Raw genomic sequence first — 17,400 nt, 5'->3', positions numbered from 1 at the left:
CAGTGCAGTGTGCTGGTGTACTCCCGCCGCAACCCTCATACCAGAGGCCCTGGCCCAGACCATGCGGTGGTTCGGGCAGGAGATGTGCCACTGTGAAGAAGCGCGGCTATCTGCAAAAGCCATCACCGGCGTATAGATTCATTCATGCGGCTGAGTCACGATTGTTGGAGAAGACAAGCATACATGATGCCTCCCATAGCTTGTTCGTATCGAAATGTCCCATCAGCATTTGCACATGTGGAGATACACGTTCGACTGAAAAACGGCGTTGTCTGACAACAAAACGCATGCGTGATTTGCTACGAAGTACTCACTTTAGCGTAGTACATGACACTTAATGAGCTACTCCTGGGGGTGAGCAGCTCCTATATCTACGTGCCAGTTTTGTCACGATGATGCGAGGTTCATTGTCTTCTGCAGATCACGGAACGTCTTCCTTCCGCGGGTGAGGTGTTGCTTGATTAAAGCCTGCCCAAGTGAGGCACTCCAGTCGTCACGGTGAATTAGCCAGCACCATCTCAGTGGGAGAGAGGGGGTACATGCCAAGCAGAACGAGACAGATGATATGGGAATTAAGCTGTAGACGGAATCACTGCACAAATGCTTGACTTTGACGCTGGTGTGATGAATTACCTCTGCTTTAAAATATCCGACCACGTGGCATGCACACGTCATATCCCAACCAGCGCAGACCAACAACACAAATCCAACAGCTGGTCAGTAGTTGCATCAGGTGACTTCATCTCTATGTGGTTCAACATAACACATTCGTGACGAGTAGGATCAACAGTGCTGTAGTAATGGGGCATGAATGAGAACAATGCGGCACCTTACAAACCTCATCCTCAACAGACCGATGAAGTTCAAACTCCTCCCTGACCCACGTCTTCAATGCACTCCTATCCTTCTCTGGAACTCCTCTCAATGCTCTCAGGATATCTCTGTACATGTGGAGAACCTCCTGCCTCAGCATGAACTGGAAGTAAATCAAACAATATGTTCAGGAAGACATTTGTGCTACATTTCCAAATCAGATATTGCATATCGGAAAAAGACGGATGAGTGGCATCCTCACCACTAAAAGATGGATGAGTGGCATCCTCACCATTAAAAGCTTCCTAAATCGTAAGTGCTGGCCATACCTCAAGGAACTGCTCAAACTTCTGGGGGTCATCGACTGCATTATGACGGGCTTATCTCACTTATATTAATATTCGAAGAGCGCGCGTCTGTCTGCGTTTCGCCTCTTGCCTTTCGTGCGTGCGGTTCAGACGGTGCGTCACGTAACTCGCGCTCGAGTGGGGGTCAAATTGCCCCAGCCCAGGGTTTTTCCGGAACGGTTTCTGAAGGGCGGTGTACCCGCGCCAAATTTTGCATAGCTGTACACAATTGAATAGTCGGTCGTTTGGTATCAGAAATTCAAATCCACCTTGTCAGGTCGCTGACCTATGGCAGGTCCAAGTCAGGCCATGGTTTCAGCAGTCAATTTCTAGGGAATCATTCAATCTGATGCAATAACGGAGTGTTAGACGAAGTCATGCGTCCCTGAGGTGTTTTCTTAGGCACAACAGTTGAATGAGCAAATTACATTGACGTAAGGTCAGGTATGAAGGTCAGACCAAGGTCAAACCAACCTGTTTTATTACTCTAGGACTTGCTGTATGGGATGGTTTCCGGTGATCATTTCGAATTTACTGATAGCAGGAACCGCGTTCTACCTCTTCCATGGACTGTTTAGAGGTCAAGATAGGTCACTGACCTAAAACGACCCAGGTCAACATTTAGTTTTTCGGAACATGCTGCCTAGCGGAATCTTTGTCGCTTATTTAAATGTAAAACTCGGCGGCTCCCGTGATTGTGATTTTGTCACCATGACCTTTAAAACGCTAAGTAAGGTCGCTGACCTTAACTGAGCATGTGACCTTTTGCTTAAAAACAGTTATCTAGGTTCTGGGGCTCTTTGAAGACCAACCTGGAATTTGACCTTGTTTGACCTCATTTGACCCGAAGGTCATGACCTAGGAACCTGAAACTTTGGCTTCAGTGAGTTTACGTACAGGTCAACGCACCCTGTAAATTTGGTGCTCTCTTAGTTCCCGAGATCTCAGGGGGGTCATGTTGACCCCGCTACCCGACCGAAGTGTGTCCAGCCGGCTACCCGAGCGCGTGCTAAGAGTACATTTTTGACACGGCGTACCCGCGCGTGGGCCGACGCGCGGTGGCATGCTTCATGCCGCCGCGATCGACGAGCGGTGCGTGCCGCGTGCCACAAGGTGAAGCATTGTCGCCATTGGTTTTGCATGGGCGGTCTGAACATATGTTCTGCGCCAAAACCGGCGAACCGCCCTAACACGGGATCGGGGCGACAGGACACGCGCGACCGTGGTGCCATTTTGTAGCGAATTGGATGAGGAATCATGCGGTGTCACGTGTCACCAAAAATTTTCGCACGCCTGTGGCGCAGTCATTTTTGTCACTAATTTGTTCACGTCCGCCCCTCCCCGCCCTCTCCCTCCCTCCCCGCTGCAAAATCTTGTAAATGCTCCTCGCCACGGCTGTGCGGGCGGTCCGATTGTGGAGGTCGATCGAGATGTTGGCTTTGCATGCCGTCTTTGATACCCTTCACATTCTTGTGACGTGAGATGTCCGTTCGAGCGTCATCGTTGAACGTCGAATGGTTCGCGCAGCCGCATCACGCGTGACAAGTCGACCCACTGGAACTGCGCTTCCGTCTGAGGAATGCACCACCATAGCGCCGGCAGAAGTTTGTGGCTCCATGTCACGCTCGGCAGTCCGTTGCCGTGGAGGACAACAGCAAAACAAGCCCTCCCCCCAGCAGCCCAACGTGCAGAGTGGTCTAGGCCGAGCCGGCGAGCACGGGTGTCCAGCACCGTCCAGCACAACTCGAGATCGGAGCGAACATCGTCGTCATGAAGCTGCTGACGCTCCTGCTGCCCGGCCTGGCGGCCGGCCTGACGGCCGACTGGTTCACCCGCAACACGCAGCGCTTTATCGGCAACGCGACCGCGACGCTATGGGCCGCCAGCCAAGGCCGGTGCGCGCGATACTGCGGCGAGCTGGAGCCCGCCTACTGCGACGGCTTCCGGTTCGGGCCGGACGGCCGGTGCGACCTGCTGGTGATGACGCAGCACTGCCTGAAGACGGCGCCGTCGACGGACGCCGCCGAAGTCAGCTACGAGCGGCGGGCCATCTCCCGACGCTCGACCGACTGTCTGCCCGGCTGGATCCCGTTCAACGGTAGCTGCTACTTGAGGATCGCTGACGCCATGAACAAAAACGACGCTATAGCAGCCTGCAAGTCAAGCGACCCGTGCGCGCTGCCCGTGTCCATCAACGATGACGTGGAGCTGGCGTTCTTGCTGCATCACTCCAGCCGCCCACACATCGCCGAGTGGGTTTCGCCGAAGCTTCGGGCCCTCGGCTGGCGCAATGCCGACAAGAGCCTTTTCATCCCCGAAATTACCATCCGCTCGACGGGTGGCATCGCCATGAGCCTGTCCGAAAACCACAACACGGACGAACTCATCCAGCGGCCAGATGAGGACGCCACGCTGGGAGTCGTTTGTGAGGCGCCGATGCCGGCCGGTCTGCTGCGCGGCTGTCCGGACGGTTGGCTGCAAACGGACGTCCACTGCTACGGCTTGGTGAAGCAGCCGATGACCTTCCATGCTGCCGACGAGCACTGCGGCCAGCTGGCCGAAGGGGCGCGACTGGGCCATACGCACGACGACGCCATGGCCCAAATCCTGATGGCTTTCCTCCAGAAGAACGGCAGGCACACCCTGTTCTGGTTTGGGATCCACGACGAGCCGCGTGATGGAACGTGGGAGACGCTGGACGGGTCCGCGTGGAGTTACCCCTGGTTGCCGGGTCATCCGTCAGCAGACGCCACAGAAAACTGTGGTTTGGTGCTAGCCTATAAATATTTGATAAGCGCAAGTTGCAATGACAATCATGCTTCCATCTGCCGGGTGGACAGGATCGTCGTCTAGCACGCTTCACGCGTGAATGCGCGCTCGTCGCTGGCAGCAGGCGCTCCCATCCTCTGCTGACGGCAGCGGGCTCCGTGGGCTGAAGGCCAAATCACCGGGCTGCCACTCGCCTGGTCCAGATGCAGAAAGGGCGCCACGCCTAGGCGCGTGACTTTCACGCGCGTGCTGGTCAAATACCACTACTGGCAAGTGGCCAGCAGTGGTGGACTAACAGGACGCGATGAACCGCCAGAGAAGCGCGGGCGTAAGCGGAGAGTTGATCCCTATTTGCTTTTGACGCACGCCGCAAGTTGAGCCTTGACCTCTGCCAGGACTGAGAGACGCTTTGGCCCGCTTCGCACCACGTGAGGGCTTCGAGGTGGACCCCGCACCGCGTGACGACCGCGCGACACGTTGCCCGGGACTGCAGGCGCGACTTCAGCGGGATTACGTCCGGGTCGCACCATGCTTGGCAACATGTGGCGAACGTAACGACTCAACGTTTGCGGCGTCATTTATGTTCTTATCACCTGCGCTTGAACGCGCCAAAATTTTGCGTGCTTGCAAGGATGTGGCTGCGCTAAAATTGGCGAGGCTTTGGCCATTCAACCCAAATCTGAAGTCAACACATGTGCTTTATCATGGTGGCTTGTACCGCCCCATCCGACCAGTGTCCACCTTTTGTTCTGTCTTCGCCCTGTGTTCCGTTTGTTAAGTGTGTACATATCACATGTCAGCTGTCGTAGTTTGTGTGCCGTTCTTATGGTGCAGGGGAGAGTTGTTTTAAGGGAAAGCCTCTTTGCAAAAAGGTCGTAAAACACGTTATTTATCACTGTATTAACTTGCGTAATGTGTTTCACTTAAGAAATGGGCACTTAGCATGTCATAAAGGTAAGGCTTCTGTCCTGTTTTAACATAAACCAATTTTCGTGCAGCGTTGGACTTGTTTATTGTTCATTTCGTAATGTTGAACTCGTATCTCAGCCTTCTGCTCAGCCGATTGCCCTGCATATTTCCTGCAATATCTACTTGTGCAAAATACATGGCATCAGTCAACCTTGCGGATGCGTATCGATTCCTGACGACAGGGTCGATGTTTCGCACGATACTTCCGGGGGAACGGGGTTCGTTTGCGTGAGATATGGAAAATGACTGAAGCTATCCCAAAATGCTCCAAGAAACGGCTTTCTCTTTGCACTTTCTTCCAAAAGGTGGGGGCCAGAGCCCGCAATTGGAAGGGGGAGGAGGGCGATACTAAGCCTTAATGACAAATCAACACAAAATATTCACCAGTCGATGCACGAGTCAGTATACTATTTACGAAACTTGGTGACCTTGGATAACGTCGGAGTTCGTCAAAAACGCCCCAAACCACCAAAATTGGGTGTAGACAACTGGAAACCAGCTAAGATTACCACGTTCTGCAGGGGATAGGTTCTCCAACATTACGTATCACTTGAAGTTTTCTTTTTGATCACTCCCATCGGCTTGGAATGTGGGGTTGTCCGCAACTATGCTTGGTGGTTTTCGGTGTTTCAGGTAATCACTGACCTGACCCAGGGCCACTATGTTCGGGACAGGACAGAATACTGACTATGGCACATACAAAAATGCAGATTTTGTAGTAATCTGTCTCAAAGGTCCGAAATATGGGGTTACCTGTCCACTGCTTTTCCGTTTGTTGCATTTTTGGTGACCTCTGACCCGACCCAAGGGCACGATTGTCTGGAAAAGATACGTCATCGACCCAGTTACTACGGATGGTGAAGGTTGGGAATCGATCGGTCCCATAGCTCTGGGAGCATGGAATTGTGGCAAGGGAGAAGTTTCGCGACAAGAAATGGGAGGGGGGGGGGGGGAGCGTTGGCCGACGGTGAAAAATTACTGAACCTCCTCATAAAATGCGTCAAAAAGCGGGTTCCCCGGATTTCACACACTCTTCTCAGAGTTCCTCAGAGTGCCAGGTGATTTTATCAGAGCCCCGGAGTCCCCGTCTTCTCATTCCGTTTAAGGGGAGTGTTCCACATTTGTATAAGGTTTTGAACTGAATTAGCAATCTTGATCAGTCAGTGGAGTTCACAGCCTTTCCCTTCTTAATAAGCCTTCAAAACCTTTGAAGACTTCCTAGTTTTTTAGCTAGACGCCCGCCAAATGTGCAGACTATTTCGGCGAGAACATTCACTGTGTGCAATTTCAATTTCTCGCGACTTCGAAATGCAACCGATGCCCAGCCACAGCCGCCGAGTATTTCAAGTAAAATAAACTCAGCCATTCTGAAATGGTTGGCATACAGCGCTCATATCGAAAACCCAAGCAATTAAGAGGCTCCGTTGGCCCGGCAATCTAGCCGATGAAACTCCTCATCTGATAAGAAATCTAGTCCCCTCCCGAGTACGTCGCCGGTTGCCAGTTTCACACAACCCATTTACCTATCTACCCGAGCAGCCGTGAGTACAACGATGGAAAGCGAGCGCGTTGGCCCGCCGGTGGTTCGCGGCGGCTTATGCAGCTTTTGTGCATTCATTCATTGCGGGGAGAACAATAGGGACCGGTGGCAGCGGAGAACAATAAGGACCGGTGCGTCATACCCCTCCCGCGCGGGACGCCGAGAACGTGATGAAGCTATACAGATAGAATGAAGAATAGGTTGCAAAGGATTCATGAAAATGTTTGCACACTGCTGCAGAAAAAATTTCACGGGATGCGTTTTTGGAATCGCTGCGGTGTACGTCACAAACATCGCGGCAGCGTCCACTGCCGGCATACAGCAAGTCTTATCCTGAACATGGCGCGAAGAGCGGTTTTCTTGGAACGTGTGCAAAGCGCAACCAAACCCAAACCGTCCTGGGTAATTAGAGAGCAGCGTTTGCAAGTTTAAAATTCAACTACGAGAACAGATGTATGGGTGTAGGTGTACTTTCCTACCTAACGCTAGAAAAAATCATTGCACACTATTCGTCGTGTTTAAGGCGGCACAAATCGTAAATAATCTCAAAACAGGTAGAATCATGCTCCTACCTTCGAATTTCAATAACTTCGATGGCGGGCTCCCGAGCGCCGCGCGCACCGCACCGCCTGGACTCCCCAGCGCCGTTTCTGCGTTGCCGTTGCGTATATACAATATTTCTGCTTACCAAGAACTCTACAAAATGTACGGGACCAAGGTAAACCATTCGTCGTGTTTAAGGCGGAACATATCGTAAATAATTTCAAAACAGATAGAATCATGATCCTACCCTCGAATTTTAATAAATACGATAGAGAGTTCCCGAGCGCCGCGCGCGCCGCACCGCACCGCCTCGACTCCCAAGCGCCGTTCCTGCGTTGTTGCGAAAGCACAATATTTCTGCTTATCAAGAAACATAAAACATGTACGGGACCAAGGTAACATTAATAAAGCAACCAAAATCGTTTCTTATCGAGTTTAGGTACATTTATGAAACACACAGGCCAGAATAGTCCAGAACATATCCTAAACTAGCCTAACCTAACCTAACCTGACCTGACCTGACCTGACCTGACCTGACCTAACTGAGAATAGACCAGAACCTAAGCTAAGCTAAGCTAAGCTAGCCTGACCTGACCTAAGCTAACCTAACCTAACCTAACCTGAGAATAGACCAGAACCTAAGCTTAGCTAAGCTAACCTACCCTAACCTGACCTAACCTAACTAACCTAACCTAACCTAACCTAGCCTAACCTAACCTAACCTAACCTAACCTAACCTAACCTAACCTAACCTAACCTAACCTAAACTAACCTAACCTCCCCACCCTAAAACCCCTTCAACCCAGCATCCCATAGCTAAGCTAAGCTAAGCTAAGCTAAGCTAGCCTGACCTGACCTGACCTAAACTAGCCTAGCCTAACCTAACCTAACCTAACCTAACCTAACCTAACCTAACCTAACCTAACCTAACCTAACCTAACCTAACCTAACCTAACCTGAGCTTAGATATAAGCTCATAGACCTTATGAGCTTAGATATAAGCTAATAGACCAGGACCTAAGCTAAGCTAAGCTAACCTACCCTAACCCAGCTAACCTATCCTAACCTAACCTAACCTAACCTAACCTAACCTAACCTAACCTAACCTAACCTAACCTAACCTAACCTAACCTAACCTAACCTAACCTCCCCACCCTATATCCCCTTCAACCCAGCATCCCATTGGCGTCCATGTTCCATGCCATACATGGGTGTCATATAGTGGGCTTTTATTTAGCTGTCATGTTCTCATTTTGCTTTACATTCCCCCCTGCAACCCATGGTCCCGTTGGCGTCGAGGATCAAATTTCATGGATTCTTGTTACCTTGGCCCGGTACATTTTTATGGTCATTGATGCTGCTTAATGCACAGTAATGTCGTGACCCGCGCAGTAATGGCGCCGGTGTCGCGGGTGCTGTGTGTGCGGCGCTCGGGAGCTCGCCATCGTAATTATAAAAAATTGAAGGTAAGATTATGAATCTACCTGTTTTGTGATTATTTACGATATGTCCTGCCTTAAACACGACGAATGGTTTACTTTGGTCCCGTACATTTTGTAGAGTTCTTGGTAAGCAGAAATATTGTATTTACGCAACTGCAACGCAGAAGCGGCGCTAGGGAGTCCAGGCGGTGCGCTGCGCGCGGCGCTCGGGGCCCGCCATCGAAGTTATTGAAATTCGAAGGTAGGAGCATGATTCTACCTGTTTTGAGATTATTTACGATATGTTCTGCCTTAAACACGACGAATGGTGTACAATGATTTTTTCTAACGTTAGGTAGGAAAGTACACCCTGACCGATGTATGATATCCATGTCTGTAAGCCTCCGGTGACATGACGCGATTTTCGATCAGGACATTTCGAATACGCAACAAGTAAAAAAGGACAAAGGTCTGATAAATACAACGTGAAAAGGCGAGAATCAAGATGAAAAGGAATCAAAGGAATACACGTCTACAGGATACAACAAACCTAAACAGCCAATGAAAGAAACATCAAGAGGCTCTAAGATGAATATTATTTAAAGTCCCCGGATCCCGAGGCAGCCGACTGCACGGAGCCCTTTCCGAAAAGATCCGGGGCACTCCGCGCCCACCACTAGGCCAGGAGGCCTGTTGGTCCTTGTCCACCTTGCAGGCTATTGCGAACAAAAGGGCCATTTTGTTGCAGGCCGAGTCGGGGGCGGTGCAGCAGGGGGGGGGGGGGGGAGGTAGTTGTCCTTCGTGTGTTGGCCGGGGGCCAAAAATCTATATTTGCTTCTCCATTCTGAGACGCCCTTTTTCCCTGAAGTTTTCCAGTTACACATACGTTGTCAAAATTCAGATGGAGGAGACCGTAGTATCGTTAGGGAACATCGCGTGTTCCCGATCCTCACATCTTCACGCGTCTGCCGGGAGTTTTGGACAGTCAACATTTTTAGTCACGTACATGTTAATATATTCTGAAAATTTGGTAAAAGAGGGAACATGGTCCCGGGACGACTGTGGGCGTACGCCACCGAGCTGAAGTAAGTTCTTAACTGGGTACATAGTTGGGTCCCTCTTTGGATCAGAGGCCTGTCTTGTGCTAGGGAGTTCGTGGCTAAGGAGGTCCCTTTGTAAATCAGAAGGACGCTGTTCCGCATTTGGAGGTACCCTTAATAAATCGGGAGGCCCTTGTTCTAGATCAGGAGGTCCCTCCGTGTATCGAGGAACCTCTTGATTCAGAATGACGCTGTTTCATATCAGTAGGTCCTGTGTTGGGAAAACGATCCCATTCACCGGATTGGGGGCCTCTTATTGCTACCAGAGCCTAATCCATACTGGAGGAGAACGTTCCTTGGGTAATGCATGTAACAAGGACATCATGTTCAGACTGCACTTCGATGCACAGGGTTTTCTCCACTCCCAAAGTTGCCTAACCCGACGCAATGCCTGCACCAACCGTGCTAAAACCGCAATTAGTTTGGCTTATATCCCGCAGTAGTGACTGTCGGGCTGGCAAATTCCGTCTATTGCCTGAAAGAATAGCATGTAAGCAATTTGCACTCCTCGTGGCGGCGACGAGCAGCTATGCCGCGTTTTCCGTTTCCTTCAGTCTTACTAAACGCACAGCTGACGGATTAGCCCCGGAATGTTAGTGAGCCCATCCCTCTTCAAGAGACCAGACCGGTGCAGAGCAAACAGCATAACCATGCGGGTCCCTACTTAGAAAAATGTGGCCTCTAGGATATCTACCCACAGAGTTCCTTATAAGCCACGTAACTGCTTTCAAATAAATCTTCGCTCAAAAGGTCTCCAACAGCCTGACTTTTCAGCACCAAATAACAAACAAAACACGCTAAACAGAAATCCGGACACTTTTCAGTTTCTCCTCTTGTCTAAGAACAAATGCCTTCCTAACCAGTAACACCTTAAATCACGAGTAAACACCATTTGTTGAAACTGGACATTGTTCCCATCATCCTCCGTGACACCCACAACAGGCTTTTTGCCCTACCCCAGACCCCACTTCCAACTAGGGAAGTATTCTAGACAGCTCTGGGGAGTACGAATGAACTGTTGTGACGGTCTAAGCCAGACAACCTGATTTTTTCAACCCAAATCCGCGGCGACGCCCGTAAACAGAGTATTTTGATGACAATGGTATTTTGGGATCAAGGGGACAAAGACAGATCATCTAAGTTACAAGCCATCAAAAAGCGAAAAACCATCGCGCGCTAAAGGCATCTCATCGCGCGGAGCGACCTCCCGATCCCAATCAGGGACAACTCTGCGCCTTCCACGCCGCCGCGAATCCGCTTATTGGCTAAGCCCCACTGGCTAAGCGGAGACGGGCCCTTACCTCCCCACATCCCATCCTTCTGGACAAGGGACCGACCAAGGGCTCTTACTGCACTCACAAGCCCTGCGAAAGACAGGGCTATTCGTCGGGACAGGTCAGTTTTGATTTTTCCCTGACACATCCAAGTTTCTTTTTGTTTGATGCACTCAACTTTCGCCCTTTTGACTTTTGGTATTTTAATTAACTTCCTGCCCTCTAACCAGTCGTTCGTCACCACCCCAACGTCGCTCAAGTTACTAGTGATCCACCTCATACGGTCACGTGAAAGCTGACCTGCGCAAAGATTCCCATCGTCACTCATGCGCTCCTGTCCTTGGCACATCACCACAACGTTGCGTTCCCGCTCCGAACGGGTGTTTCGGCGGCCAAGGGTCAGATTGGCCTGGAAGTCTGTAAAGAGTGCTAAAGAATCTGCAGATTGTGCAGGCGGAAAGCATCTACACAATGCAGGAGGTTTTGTATTTATTATATTTTAGTCTATTTATTTGTATCATTATTATATTATTTATATTATTTATTTATTTGTATTATTATTATATTATTTATATTATTTATTTGTATTATTATTATATCATTTATATTATTTATTTATAATTATCATACTAGTTCATATCTTATCTTATTCTTCATACACGTGGCGCCTTCAGCTCCTCCGCGTAGCGCAGAAAGCGCGCGAGCGCTTGCCTAACGTCTACACATCGGCGGACCGGTGGCTTTTATCGTTTCGCGAGACCGGTGGGCAGAGCGTGGCACGTGCAGTAAGGAGCAGTTTTGGCCCATCCGTTTTGCACGGGGGGGGGGGGGGGCGGAATATGTCATGTAGAAATGTTCATGCAGAAATGATGTCATGTTATCAATGAGAAATTAGGGCAATATCGGTGGAGAATCGAACGGGGAATCGCTTGGTGCTCGATGTGTGGTAGCACTTGCCCAGCGCGCACGCGCAAACGCTGAGGAAAAGGAGGGAGCAAGCGAACACCGATCAATTTTCGTCCAAGTTGTACGGGATTCACTGCAGGTTGCAGTGGATCTTGTGTAAAGTGAAAATGCCAGTTCAGTGCACTTGCGAGGAATATTATTCACAAAGATAAGACAGTAAAACTAGCCTCATTCCTCCGAAAAAAACAGGAGTATGAAGATATAGATGCGTTACTATACGCACCATCATCACCATCATCCTTACTATCCGTACGCATCTATATATCTCCATTCTCCTGTTTTTTTTTTCGAAGAATGAGACTATTATTACCGTCTTACCTATACGTCAACACTGTATTAACATGGCCAAGCCATGCTTGCCTGGCAATGTTTAACATTCAGGCAAAATCGATTAGTGATACGTAGTTGGCACAGTTTTGGGCATGTGCGCTCGCATCCCTTGCAACAAACAAAGACTTGAACGTCAGGCGTTGCAGCCTCCATAGGTCGGCCCCGCGGCTGACACTAGACCGTGGAAGGTGGACGAAACAGGCGGACGAAAATGATAACGCATTTGAAAGAATTAGCCTTGAACGCTTTAAGAAATAACATTGCACATGTAGAGATATTCCGGACGTATATTTCATCAATGAAATTCCTAGATTGGTGATAATAGACCAGCTGATAACAGACTGGCCTTTACAGCACCGCGGAATGGTGCTGGAATATGGAGGTGGAACTGGAAGAGTAAAGGCAGACCTCTATTTCTCGTGTTGTTATAACTGCTAATCTGTGCAGAGGACAACCGCGAAGTTGTAAAAAAATGAAAAAGAAAAAAAAGAAAAGAAAAAAGATTCCCCTGGTCTAATCCTTCAACTGTACGAATAAATTTAGAGACATTCAAAAGCAATATTTCACGATAATCGTTTTTATGCCCACGGCGTCCAACGATTGGCGTTACCTGCCGTGGCAAACGAGTTCGGTTTGACGGAAACTGCAACTCAGGCCATCGTTGTCTTTGCTCCTCGAGATTGCAGGTGTGTCTTTGGGGGTTTAGGACGCACTCCGCTGCTGAGGCCATATGGCGTCGCTTGCCTCTCACCCTGGCAGGAAGGGCGGGCACCGCGGGAACCGAACCACGTACCTCTGGTTTCCCATACGCGCAGTGGTAAACATAGACTACACTGTCAGCCCCCGGAGCGAGGGCTCAAAACTTTTGATATCTGTTCCACTAGTCGATTCTGCAACAGAGCGGCGTTCCCAAGCAACCATGGAATGGCGTTGTACATATCTGACCCCCTCATACACCGCTCCGATTCGGGGCCACCTGCCGTCACAGGACCCCTCTCAGGCACTGCGACCCCTGACTGACACCCGAGCCCCTCATTGTGTCAGGGACCCCGATCATTGCAAGTCGCGGATCCCGGTCTTGTTCCTGCTTCGGAAATGAGTCTCAAGGACTCGGACGGGCATGGAGCCGACTGTTCGGTGTTCGTGGTCTCTGGCCGACTTAGACATCCGCATTGACTCAGGGGGCTCCTCAAACGATGCAAAAGGGACCTCTGACTAATATTCCAGGTCACGATCCTACAGGCCGCGATTCCTTGTGACCTGCAGCCAGTCCTTCTGGGCCTTATGCCCTCCAACCCGGCCTTTGATCGCCGGCTTCGGTGGGCCGCCCGGGCCTCTTCAGGCCTCATCGAATACTTTCCTTAGTCGGCTCGGGGCCCTTGCAAGCACAGGACCCTCTGTTAGGCGCTGTGAGGCACTGACAGATGTGCAAGTTCCCGACCAGAACAAACTACTGGCTTCGGCTTTATAGCTAGTTGGAAAGTGGGCCCTCAGGCCCATACCGAAATGGAACCGACTGTGTGGTACGGTGGTGCCAGACCGACAGATACGCCCATATCAACTCAGGGGCTCCCCGATCGGCGCAAATGGTCTTCTGGCTTTTATCTGAAGGCTCGTCCCAGCAAGGCAGGCGCCCCTGAATAAGACTCCGACCAGTCTTTTGCGCCCTCAGATCCTCCAACCGGGCCCTTAGTCGTCGGACCCGGTGGGCCCTATAGGCTCTTCGGGCCTCCTCGAGCACTTCCCCTGGTCTACTCGGGGCGCCTTGCTAGCGCAGGGTTGCCGTTAGGCACTGTCGGGCGCTGACAGACGCTACTGCCCGACCAATATAAAGCGATGGTTTTGCCTGTCCCTGCCTGGGAAATGAACCATCAAGCCCATGCCGCCACAGAGCCGACGTGCGTTAATGGTGGTGTCTGAACGACACATAAGGCCCTTATCGATTCAAGGGGCCTCTGATCAGCGCGTAGGGCCTTCTGGCTGGCATTGGAGCGACCGGCCCTGCGGGCCGGGGCCTCTGAATGCGACCTCTGCCCGGCCTTTCAGGTTCTTTGGGTCCCTAATCATAAGTCCTGAGGGGCCCCCGAAACCTAAGGGGGAGGGGTACGTGCCCCCTGCCCTCTGTCTGCGCTATTGCACGTCGGACCTAACAAGAACTGAAAAGTACAAAAAGGTGGGATACTCCCCTTAAGAAGGGCAGTGTTGTGAACTGCACCACAGAACCTTCAAGATGGCTATTTCAATTCATAATGCTGCACACACATGTGGAGCGTGCCCCCCAGAAGGAGTGTTCAGCCATCTCTCTGGAGGTTGAAGGACTACAACTGAGTGCTGCCACACAAACATTCCCAGACACAAGCAAACAATACCATATTGAAATGCAAATTTATAAACAGAGCAATTGTGTTGTCTACAGCTGCCCTTTCCACTTGAAGCATATGGACAGCTATAAGCAACTTTGTTTCATCATATCTCAAGCTCACTATAATATCCTTGAATGTTTTACATTCCCTTGAAGCAGATCCCAACTGGTGATTATAGTATTATAAATAATAAAATTAAGTTGTTTAAGTAAATCATGCATTGCAAAAATATATCAATGGATTAAAACAATACACTGCATGATCATCAAAACAAAATCCTGGAACTACTGCATCAAGTTTTCAAGGTAACTTCATGGTTGGAACCCATTTTATAACCTAAAACATGAGTGATGCCTTCTTAGGGAGTACCAGATATGCATCCTACCACAAATGGACCCAACATGAAAAGGCAATGCAGAAGTATTGAAGTTAAATTGGCCTTACCCTTTTCAGGCTCATTGCATTGTTGACTGATTTCATTGCTTTTATGCCAAATTACTGAATTTACTTGTTTTCTGGTTCCAGCTCTGTCTTGACCTGCTTGGACAGATGATGCCTGGCATGATGAGCACAGTTCAGTTAAGCAATGCACTCTAACATCAGCATTTTAGCTGTTTGACAAGGTACTGAGCATACAGCTTACCGACAACTCACTATGCACAGGAACATGTCTTTTCACATGCGAGCAGCGCTTTTAAGTGCATCACCTGTATGCCACATGTTGAATCCCGCAAAATCCATTAAACTGTGCCCCAATCCGTGCGCACATACCAAGCGCCCTACTCACTACATACCCACTCCCAGGCCAAGCCCAACCACCAACGCCGCAGTCATTCAAGGCCCTGAACAAAATACTCAGAGTGATATACGGGGCAATAATACAGTGGTACTACCTAGCAGCCTTGGGTACTCCTAAGCTCTGCCTAGCAGGCATCACAACACGCTATACGCGTACCAGAACTGGGGTTAATACCGGACTTCTGGCATCCTATCAACAGCTCGCGGTACCGACCCAGCGGCATGTTTGGTGCGGCTGTGGCTGTTTTGGTGTAAAGGCGTGAATTGGTTGCTGTCGACAGCAATAGTTCACCCGTCGTGCGAAGCCCGAAGGTTTGGCGTGGGGGAGGAGGCGCATGGGGTCCGATGCATTTTCTTAGTAATTCTGAGGATCTTCGAAAAAGGAAAGCGGAGATCATTTTCCGAAGTCCTTCAAATCTTTACAATAGGACACCTGTGCAGTACCAGCTCGCCGTCGCATCACTTACCATTGTTAACCACCCTGCCTCCGAGCTCACCTGCTCCCCAGAGATGCAGTTTTCTATTACCAGTGGTGGTACGCGTCCGAACTCGAGAGGAGACACCCCCCGTCCCTCGAATTTATTTCGCAGAACTACGACCCCATCCCCCAAGAAACAGGCGTCTATGGCGGCAGACCACCCATGGGGCACATGGCAGAGATTCTTTAGAGTTCAAGGTTATCGTTCGTGGTTGCGACATGCGATCTGCCCGGGGCCGGCCAACGATAGACAGCGCACGCGTGATTCAGTCACCATGGCGGACACAGCGCCTGGCATTCGTACCGCCATATTATTATGCAGACAGGTGCGACGTAAGAGCCGGGTTGATGCCTGATACGATCCGGCAGCGCCAAGACAGGAAGACGCATCCATTGTCCCAGATTTCGACCGGCACATTTGTTGACGACCAGCACGGCCCGAACATTGGAAAAAAAAATGGATCGTGCCTGCGTCGCGGCGGCGATCCGTTTACGCCGGTCCTTTTCAGTTAGAACGCCATGCGGGGCGCCTCCACCAGAGAACCCAACTTCTGAGTGCGCATTGTCCCATGGCGTGAGACAGCGCCAACGGGACAGCCGGAGGGGCAGTGGACGGTAGGCTGCGGCAATGTCACCGTGTCATCGCTGCTATGCTGGTCATGAGGGGCACTGCTGACCCAGCGCAGCAGCGACCGCCAGCATCACAACTTACACACCACGCACAGTGCCTGGTCCCACCTCTGGCCGCACTGGGGACGGTCACCGCCGTGGCAGGCTCAAAACGTCAGGCATGAAGCTACGCATCCTCCACCATAGGCTGGTTGGTGCGTTGGGACGGCTGACTGGACGTCCAAGATTCCAACATCCGCGGGCCCCAAAAATAACGTCTTTAATATTGCGCTGTGTGGAGTAGTGAAATATGGGCCGCTTGGGCCTCGAATAGATGTGGGGAACAACGAAATTCAGAACAAAAATGCTGCGACATAAAGCTTACAGCACATTTAAGGCCCAAAGTAGGCTACATTTCGAGTATCTGTTGAATATTCGGTCGCAGGCGAAAGTGGCACGGTGGCACAGCGGTAAATGTCTGAAACTCAGATCAGCGTTGCACCCGCAGGGCACTCTGGACTTGCACGCTACACCACAACAGCAGTGTGTGCTGGCTGATATCCAGCAGTTAAGAACATCACTCGGGGGGGGGGGGGGGGCGTTAGAGGTCACAGAAAGCCCCTGCTCTGAACACCCCTAGACTACGGATCCGACCCGCCACCGAACTCCCGAGGCCACTCACTGTCGCGGAGGTTGGTAGCCTCACGGCGTGACGTACACAACTGACCCTGTACGCCACGCGAGCTCAGCTCCTCGAGGCAAAAAAGGATCAGCATAAAACAATTAAGCAATCCTCCCTCTGGTACCAGTTTCATCAAGTTGACCTAATGAAATTCGGTTCACAGCTCTGTGAAGAGCAGGCCTTCGACACGTGACTACGTTCGGGGCCAACGTTCGGGGCCAACGTGATTACGTTCGCCACCAACGTAGTTCAGTGGGACTGGTCTCAACCGCGCCATTAACGCGCTATAGTTATACGCCGCAGGCGATTCCTAAGCTCAATCCACTCAACAGAGGCTTACAGTCTGCCGACGAGCCGGCGAGCACAATCACCATTGCAGCTGACGTGCCTTAAAACTC

At 50.7% G+C, this 17,400-nt stretch overlaps 1 long non-coding RNA gene across 2 annotated transcripts; it reads right to left on the bottom strand.

Annotated features, from left to right (window-relative positions):
- Positions 1 to 838: 838 nt before the first annotated feature.
- Positions 839 to 15,685, bottom strand: LOC119094861 (uncharacterized). Of its 2 annotated transcripts, none has more exons than XR_005093823.1 (3): positions 15,329 to 15,685; positions 14,880 to 14,991; positions 839 to 976 (listed from the first exon to the last, which is right to left on the bottom strand). It is a non-coding gene; the product is annotated as an uncharacterized LOC119094861 (long non-coding RNA). The 2 variants fall into 2 exon arrangements; XR_005093824.1 differs by having other exon boundaries at positions 15,391 to 15,685.
- Positions 15,686 to 17,400: the final 1,715 nt, after the last annotated feature.

Source organism: Pollicipes pollicipes, unplaced genomic scaffold (assembly GCF_011947565.3).
Source record: "Pollicipes pollicipes isolate AB1234 unplaced genomic scaffold, Ppol_2.1 Scaffold_4219;HRSCAF=4965_pilon_pilon_pilon, whole genome shotgun sequence".
Lineage (NCBI taxonomy): Eukaryota > Metazoa > Arthropoda > Thecostraca > Pollicipedomorpha > Pollicipedidae > Pollicipes > Pollicipes pollicipes.
The sequence above is the reverse complement of the archived record's forward strand: the minus strand, read 5'-3'. Positions and strand labels throughout refer to the sequence as shown.